This window comes from Scylla paramamosain, chromosome 31 (genome assembly GCF_035594125.1).
Source record: "Scylla paramamosain isolate STU-SP2022 chromosome 31, ASM3559412v1, whole genome shotgun sequence".
NCBI classification, from domain to species: domain Eukaryota; kingdom Metazoa; phylum Arthropoda; class Malacostraca; order Decapoda; family Portunidae; genus Scylla; species Scylla paramamosain.
The window spans coordinates 17699288-17706499 of NC_087181.1; the positions used below are offsets into that span (position 1 = coordinate 17699288).

General features: G+C 42.9%; 1 long non-coding RNA gene across 1 annotated transcript; it reads right to left on the minus strand.

Moving 5' to 3' along the window:
- Positions 1 to 911: 911 nt before the first annotated feature.
- Positions 912 to 3924, minus strand: LOC135088769 (uncharacterized). Its single transcript, XR_010261111.1, has 2 exons — positions 3538 to 3924; positions 912 to 1460 (listed from the first exon to the last, which is right to left on the minus strand). It is a non-coding gene; the product is annotated as an uncharacterized LOC135088769 (long non-coding RNA).
- Between the last annotated feature and the right edge of the window lie 3288 nt (positions 3925 to 7212).

Here is a 7212-nt window from a genome sequence, read left to right on the forward strand (position 1 = left end):
CAATGAAACAGCAACAAAACTTAATCGACTTGTATAATTGTTTAGCAACTACTAAGTACTGAATAGAATAGCAAAGCAGAAGGCTCCTCCCTATATAACGCTTCATCCAGCTTTATGGAAGATAATTATCGCATACCTTAAAGCAATGTGGAGTGTGTACACATGGTGCCTCTCCACACTGGATACCACCCCGGCCCGGTTGTTGTATCTGTCGCCAGGCCATACTCGCATCTCACACGACGGCTGGGCAACACCTCAATCCCTCACGACGGCTGGGCAACACCTCAAAATGCATATGTGCATAGAACATTTTTTACTTAGATTAACCTGTACCTTCACCTCTGGCAATATCTGCAGAAACTCGTGTTACACCATGTATAAACAAATATATCTTGAGACCGAGTGAAGCTGTAAATGTTTCAATACGAGTGTTCTGCAGACTGGATGAGGAAATTTAACTTAAGAAGGCAGCGTCACTTTGTACTTAATTCTGGAGCCCGAACCTATTATGGGATTACTGTGTGGGATCAGGGTTGTGCTAGCAGAGTGTGAACTAGCAGCTTGTGTTCCTGGGGCTGCACCGCGCCTGGCTCAGCGTGGCCGAGGGCGGTCAAGGGAACAAGGAGCAACAGGATCCGCATGATGCTGGTGAAGATCTCAGGCGTTCAGTGTCGCAGGTCGTCTGCTGCAGGGCCTTGTGTATATTGTACAGTTGCCATGGTGCTTGTACCGGGACGGGAGGAAGGTGCCCTGGTGCTTTTATGACCCCTCGTCATCTGACCACGTGTAGGGCTAGGCAAGGATATTTTTTGAGGCATTTTGTAACAGGAGCATTACTGGTATGAGGTACGCGCGCGCGCGCGCGCGTGTGTGTGTGTGTGTGTGAGTGTGAAGGGGAATAATAAACGATCACTGCGCTATAATTTATTTCACAAGGATATGGTTACGAGTCAGCCACCTGGAGTTAAGGTTAAGGATCAAAGTAAGAGACAGGCTTACCTAATAGAATGCCAACAATGTAAGAAGTTTAAAAGTGGAAAAGACACAAAGAAAAATTCGTAAACCTGACCTTTTTAAAACTAAAGAAAAAAAAAGTCTACGAAACTAACGTAGAAATACAAGGAAAACATTTTAAATCCACGATGCTTACAAGTTTACAGCATTACACTGGAAAAAAAAAGCTTTGCGTATCTGCGTGGCTGTTAAAGAACTATTCTTAATTAACTACTAAACAGGACAGTACAGCAGAAGGCTTCTCTCCACCCAACACAACACTCCCTCCATCTTCACAGGTGATGTGTTTGCTTCGTATCCAGAATTCAGTCCAAAGCGATGGTCATCATTGGTACAGGAAGGCGTTGATTAGCCACTGTAGGGTGTCCTGTAGCAGCAAGAGCCCCAGCGCCTGCAGCAGATTGCCTGAAGAGAGGCAGAGGCGGGGCACCTCCTCCGGCAGCTTGCTGTAAAGGAAGTGACGGGATGAAAGGGACTTCTTCGTGGGTTTAGATTAATTAGTAAATTTACTGTTTCAGCTATTACTGCCACTACTGATGCTACTACTGCTACTGCTGCTACTATTAATGCTGCTGCTGCCGCTGCCGCTGCTGTCTTTTGGTTTTGTACGGTATTTTCAAAAAGAATGTATAACTTTTTTTTTTTTTAACTCGGAAATGAATGTACAATATTTTCTTTGTTTTTTTCTTTTGGGGTAAGAATATATATATATATATATATATATATATATATATATATATATATATATATATATATATATATATATATATATATATATATATATATATATATATAAGAAGAAAAAAACATGAGAAACAATATACTGTATTCAGTAAATAAACGAACACATCTTGAACAAGTGAAATTCATTAATATGTCGCATTCGCTACTATTAGAGAGAGAGAGAGAGAGAGAGAGAGAGAGAGAGAGAGAGAGAGAGAGAGAGAGAGAGAGAGAGAGAGAGAGAGAGAGAGAGAGAGAATTCTAAAGACTCTCAGACAAATGCAATGAGAATGAAAACGACAAAGATATTAAACGATGCAAGACCAAGAGCGATTTTACAAGTAGCTCCCCTATCTTCACCTGATTCTGCCTTCCTGTCCGTCTCTCTCTCTCTCTCTCTCTCTCTCTCTCTCTCTCTCTCTCTCTCTCTCTCTCTCTCTCTCTCTCTCTCTCTTTCTCTCTTTTAATCTGCACATTCAGGACGGTATACACACACACACACACACACACACACACACACACACACACACACACACACACACACACATACACACACAGGTAAAAAAAAACAACTTACATACAAGGTAAATTAAACAACAAAGTAAAACACACACACACACACACACACACACACACACACACACACACAGGGCAGTAAAAGTTGTGGGAGTGTAGTATTAACATCACACCACCACACCACACCACACCACATCACACCACCACACCATACCACACCACATAACACCACACCACCACCAGATATCACCATACACAAGCACACCACACCACCACCACCACACACCATATCATACCACACAACACCATACCACATAACGCCACACCACACCACCACACCACAACCCTTACCACAAAGGTTGCTTGCACGTCACAGCAGACAGCGGCAAGGCAGGGGCACCTGGCATCACACCCAGTGGTGCCCATATAAAATAATAAATAAATAAAGATGGGTGGAGACGTGTCACACACACACACACACACACACACACACACACACACACACACACACACACACACACACACACATAAATACAAGTGCTTTTCATGTTTCCCATACTCCTGTGACTGTTGCCGTGAGAGGCAGCCGGTCTTATCATCGTAACAATTCCCAGTAGACACAGGTGTGATCATTCTCATTTTTGGGGATTATTTGCCTATTTTCGTGGTTAATTCTGGCTTTTTCTTACGTCTGAATCTGGAAAAGCACAGAGGTTTTACTAAATATTGATGTACAGGCAGGGAGGAGGGCGGGAAAAAATGTCCGTTTTTCTCCTTATTTTTATGTACAACATTTCATTTTTAAACTCGCAAAAAGAAACACGCCCAGATGGTGTCATGTGGTGTGGTGTGGTATGGTCTTTAAGAAGACAAGAAATAAAAAAAATGTGACTGTAGTTTGAAGGGTTTAGAGCGGTCACGCGTTTTAGTAACAAGCTGAATGTTGCCAAACTTTCAGCAAGAAGGAAAGGGAGATGTTGTCGGACAGTGTTGAAAGAGTCTGGCTAAGCAAGCTGAGAACTTAAAGCACAATTACGGAGAACAATAGAAGGAACATATCAGGTCCATAAACCTTCCGAGGGTTGTCTGATGACAGTCTTTGCAAGCCGTGACAAGTAAGAAGTTATCGCAATACAAGTGAAATTACGTCTGAAGGAGAACGCTGAATGCAGCACGAGTGTGGAAGGTTACTGGACCACAGATTCTGACTCTAAAAATGCTTCAGTATTCTGTAGACAGGATGAGGAAGATCGGCTCAAGAACTCTGCGTTACTTTGTACTTACTTCTGGAGCCGTAGCTATATCCGGAGTAAGGGCGGGACAGGGACACGTGCGGCCCGGTTTGCAGGGAATGAACAGGGAGCTTTCCTGGCAGGGTCTGGACAGGAAGCTTTCCGGGCAGGGTCTGGACAGGCACATGTCCAGGCAGGGTTTGGACAGGTAGCTTTCCGGGCAGGGTGTGAACTGGGACCTTTCCGGGCAGGGTCTGGACAGGGACATGTCCAGGCAGTGTGTGAACTGGGAGTTTTTGCCGGCAGGGTCTGGACAGGGACCTTTCCTGGTAGAGTTGTGAACTGGTACCGCGCCGTGGCCGAGGGCAGCCAAGGAGACAAGGAGCAACAGGATCCGCATGATGCTGGTGAAAATCTCAGGCGTTCTGTGGTGCGGGCCGTCTACCGCAGGGCCTTATGTAGGCATGGAGGGCGGATGTGATGGCTGGTAGGCTTATTTCCGAGGTAGTGTTATGTATTGGTCTATGGGTACGTGAGTGAACGGGAAGTCCGCACCGTGAGGGACGCCGCGGTGTGCTACACTGGGGAGTCTTCAGTTGGCCCAAGAAGTGATGTCACAAAATCAACTCAATCGTCTTTCTGTAAATCGAATGCAGATTAATATGTATCCGTGAACTGCTTCATACTAAGAATCGCGGACAGATAAGAAAAATTAGGTTACGATTTTTTTAAAGGTTTTTGTGGAATAGAGCATGACTTATTAGGCTTACTGCATCTCGTCTTAAGCCTCTCTCTGCTACACAGGCTTTCCTTTAGTTACCAGCAACATTTTTAGGGACTTTTATTTATTTTTTTGGGGACTAAACTCTCATAAACATCTTAATAGGCTAGAAAAAGACGAAGAATTAGCCTTCTCTTCTCTCTTTTGTCTCTTCTGTCTGCACATACACAAGGTTAATGGAGGACGCCTGTAACAGTAAAAAGATTGAACACTTCATTGCTAAATAGACTTTACCATCGTACCTACAACATTTTACGCCCTTAAATAGTTCCTTAGCTTGGAATAATCTATTCATATGTATATATTTTTTGTTTTTGCAGAGCTCGAAAAAAATAAAAAAGCATACCACCATAACAGTAAGATATTTTTCGTCGCAAAGAAATTTGAAAGAGCTTGAAGAAGTAAAACGTGATCCATTAACTTATCTATCAAATTCGCCTCAAAATACTCGTACAACAGATGGCTCCTCATGCTGGCATCTTACTTTCCCCCAAATTGTATTGAAATCCTCCTCCTCCTCTTCTTCTTCCTCCTCCTCCTCCTCCTCCTCCTCCTCCTCCTCCTCCTCCTCATCATCATCATCATCATCATCATCATCATCATCTTGCCCTCTCCTGTCATGTGTATACATATAGCAAGTTAGTAGTTACCAAACAGGTTTCAAAGAACGTAAAGGTTGTTGCTGTATGGCTATCCATTGTAATATTCTTTAGTCCTCCTCTCCTTCTTCCCTTCCCCCTCCCCCTCTTCCTCCTCCTCCTCCTCCTCCCCCCCTCCTCCTCCTCCTCCTCCTCATCATCATCATCATCATCATCATCATCTTCCGCCGTGATTCCGACGACTGGTGGGAAAAACCGTCACAGGAGTAAACAGACACTACGATGTGATTACACTGTGTTTATTTATAAAACGAAAGAACAACACTTCAGGTTTGTTTCACCAGGGTTTCTTTGTGGGCACGTGTCGAGCGGAACTTTTCAACTCACTTCTGGTTCATTTCTCTTGCGCTAAACATCGTCTGCAGCTGTGGTTCTTTTTCTTTTGTTACAAGTTGTGATGACGCTTGTACTGGGGCGAGAGGAAGAGGTCAAGGTGCTTTTTATGCCCCCACGCTACCTGAATGTGTGTGTGTGTGTGTGTGTGTGTGTATGTGTGTGTGTGTGTGTGTGTGTGTGTGTGTGTGTGAGTTAGATGAGACAACAACATTTCTTAGGCACCTCGTAACAAATATACTACTGATATGAGCTCTCTCTCTCTCTCTCTCTCTCTCTCTCTCTCTCTCTCTCTCTCTCTCTCTCTCTCTCTCTCTCTCTCTCTCTCTCTCTCTCTCTCAAATATTGTAGCACCTGAGATTTCCAGCGCAGCAAGAATAAATCACGATCTAACATGGAAAAGAAAAACACCAAACACATACTTTTTATAACTTTATGCAAGGATACATTTAAGACTCAATGAAAACACTACCGACTCTCAGCTCACGTACAGGACACAAGCACAACAGTAACAGCAGCGTTAGATCACCAGGTGCTCAAGTGACAGGAAACATGACACCTGCACAGTAATCAAAGCGTGGAGAAGAAGCTAACAAGAGAGGCTGAGAGAGTGTTGGTTGTCCGGGCTGTACTCGGTGAAGGGGTGGAGATCCCGGGTGAAGGTGGTCGGCTGCGGTCAGTTGTCATCAGAAAGGCCTGTGTGAGGTAAAAAATAACTCCTTCACTCTTTGACTTTTTTCCCCATAAACATCGGATAATTTTTAAGCACATATTTCTGTACTAAAATTCCTTAAATAATGTAGCATATAAAAAAGGCATTAGTTTTCTATTCTCTCCTTTTTCGTGTGTCCATGCAAGCAATTCCGTTACCATGCTCTTAATGTTAACAAGATGCAACTGTAGCAGATAAAGTGTTAATAATTAGTATTTACTTTTAAAACAACGAAGTATTCATTAGCGTGTACAAATAAATACAAAAAAAAAAAAAATAAATAAATAAATAAATAAAAAATAGCGTAAATTATATTCCTATGACAAAATAATAACTGACGGATTGCATAAAGAAAAAAAACACAATCCCGTAACGCTTGTACAAAATTCATCATTACCCAGAATTCAGTCCTTGTAAGGAGGGTGTTGATTCCACTCTAGCCTTTGTAGGGTACTGGATAGGAAGTGCTGCAACAAGCACCGTATTGCCTGCAGCACAAGGAGTCACCGTTGGGGTTCCCCGGGCATCGTGCCCAGCAGTTGCCTGGAAAGCGAAGGATCAGGTATTGAGCAAACCTTATCAAAATTTTATTGGTTATCTACCGACGCTGCTCCTACTGCTTCTACTACTAGTGCTTCTTCTTCTTCTTCTTCTTCTTCTTCTTCTTCTTCTTCTTCTTCTTCTTCTTCTTCTTCTTCTTCTTCTTCTTCTGATTCTTTTACTACTACTACTACTACTACTACTACTACTACTACTACTACTACTACCACTACTACTACTACTACTACTACTACTATTACTTCTTTTTCTTCTTCTGATTCTTTTGACTACTACTACTACTACTACTAGTAGTAGTACTACTACTACTACTACTACTACTACTACTACTACTACTACTACTACTACTACTACTACTACTACTACTACTGTTACTACTACTACTACTACTACTACTACTACTACTACTACTACTACTACTACTACTACTACTATTACTATTACTACTACTACTACTACTACTACTACTATAACCAATAATAATGATAAAAACAATAGTAATGGTATCTTAAAGTGAGCGTTGCGTTATACTCACTGCGGGTGAAGGAATATTGTCCTGGGCGTTGGAAGGGCCTCGTGGAGCCTGTGAAGCCTGGGCGGGGCGGGGAGATCAAGGGCTTGGTGCCTACTCCAATTACTCCTGGGAAAGTCTGGGGTGGCACTCGTCCTGGGAGAGTCTGGACT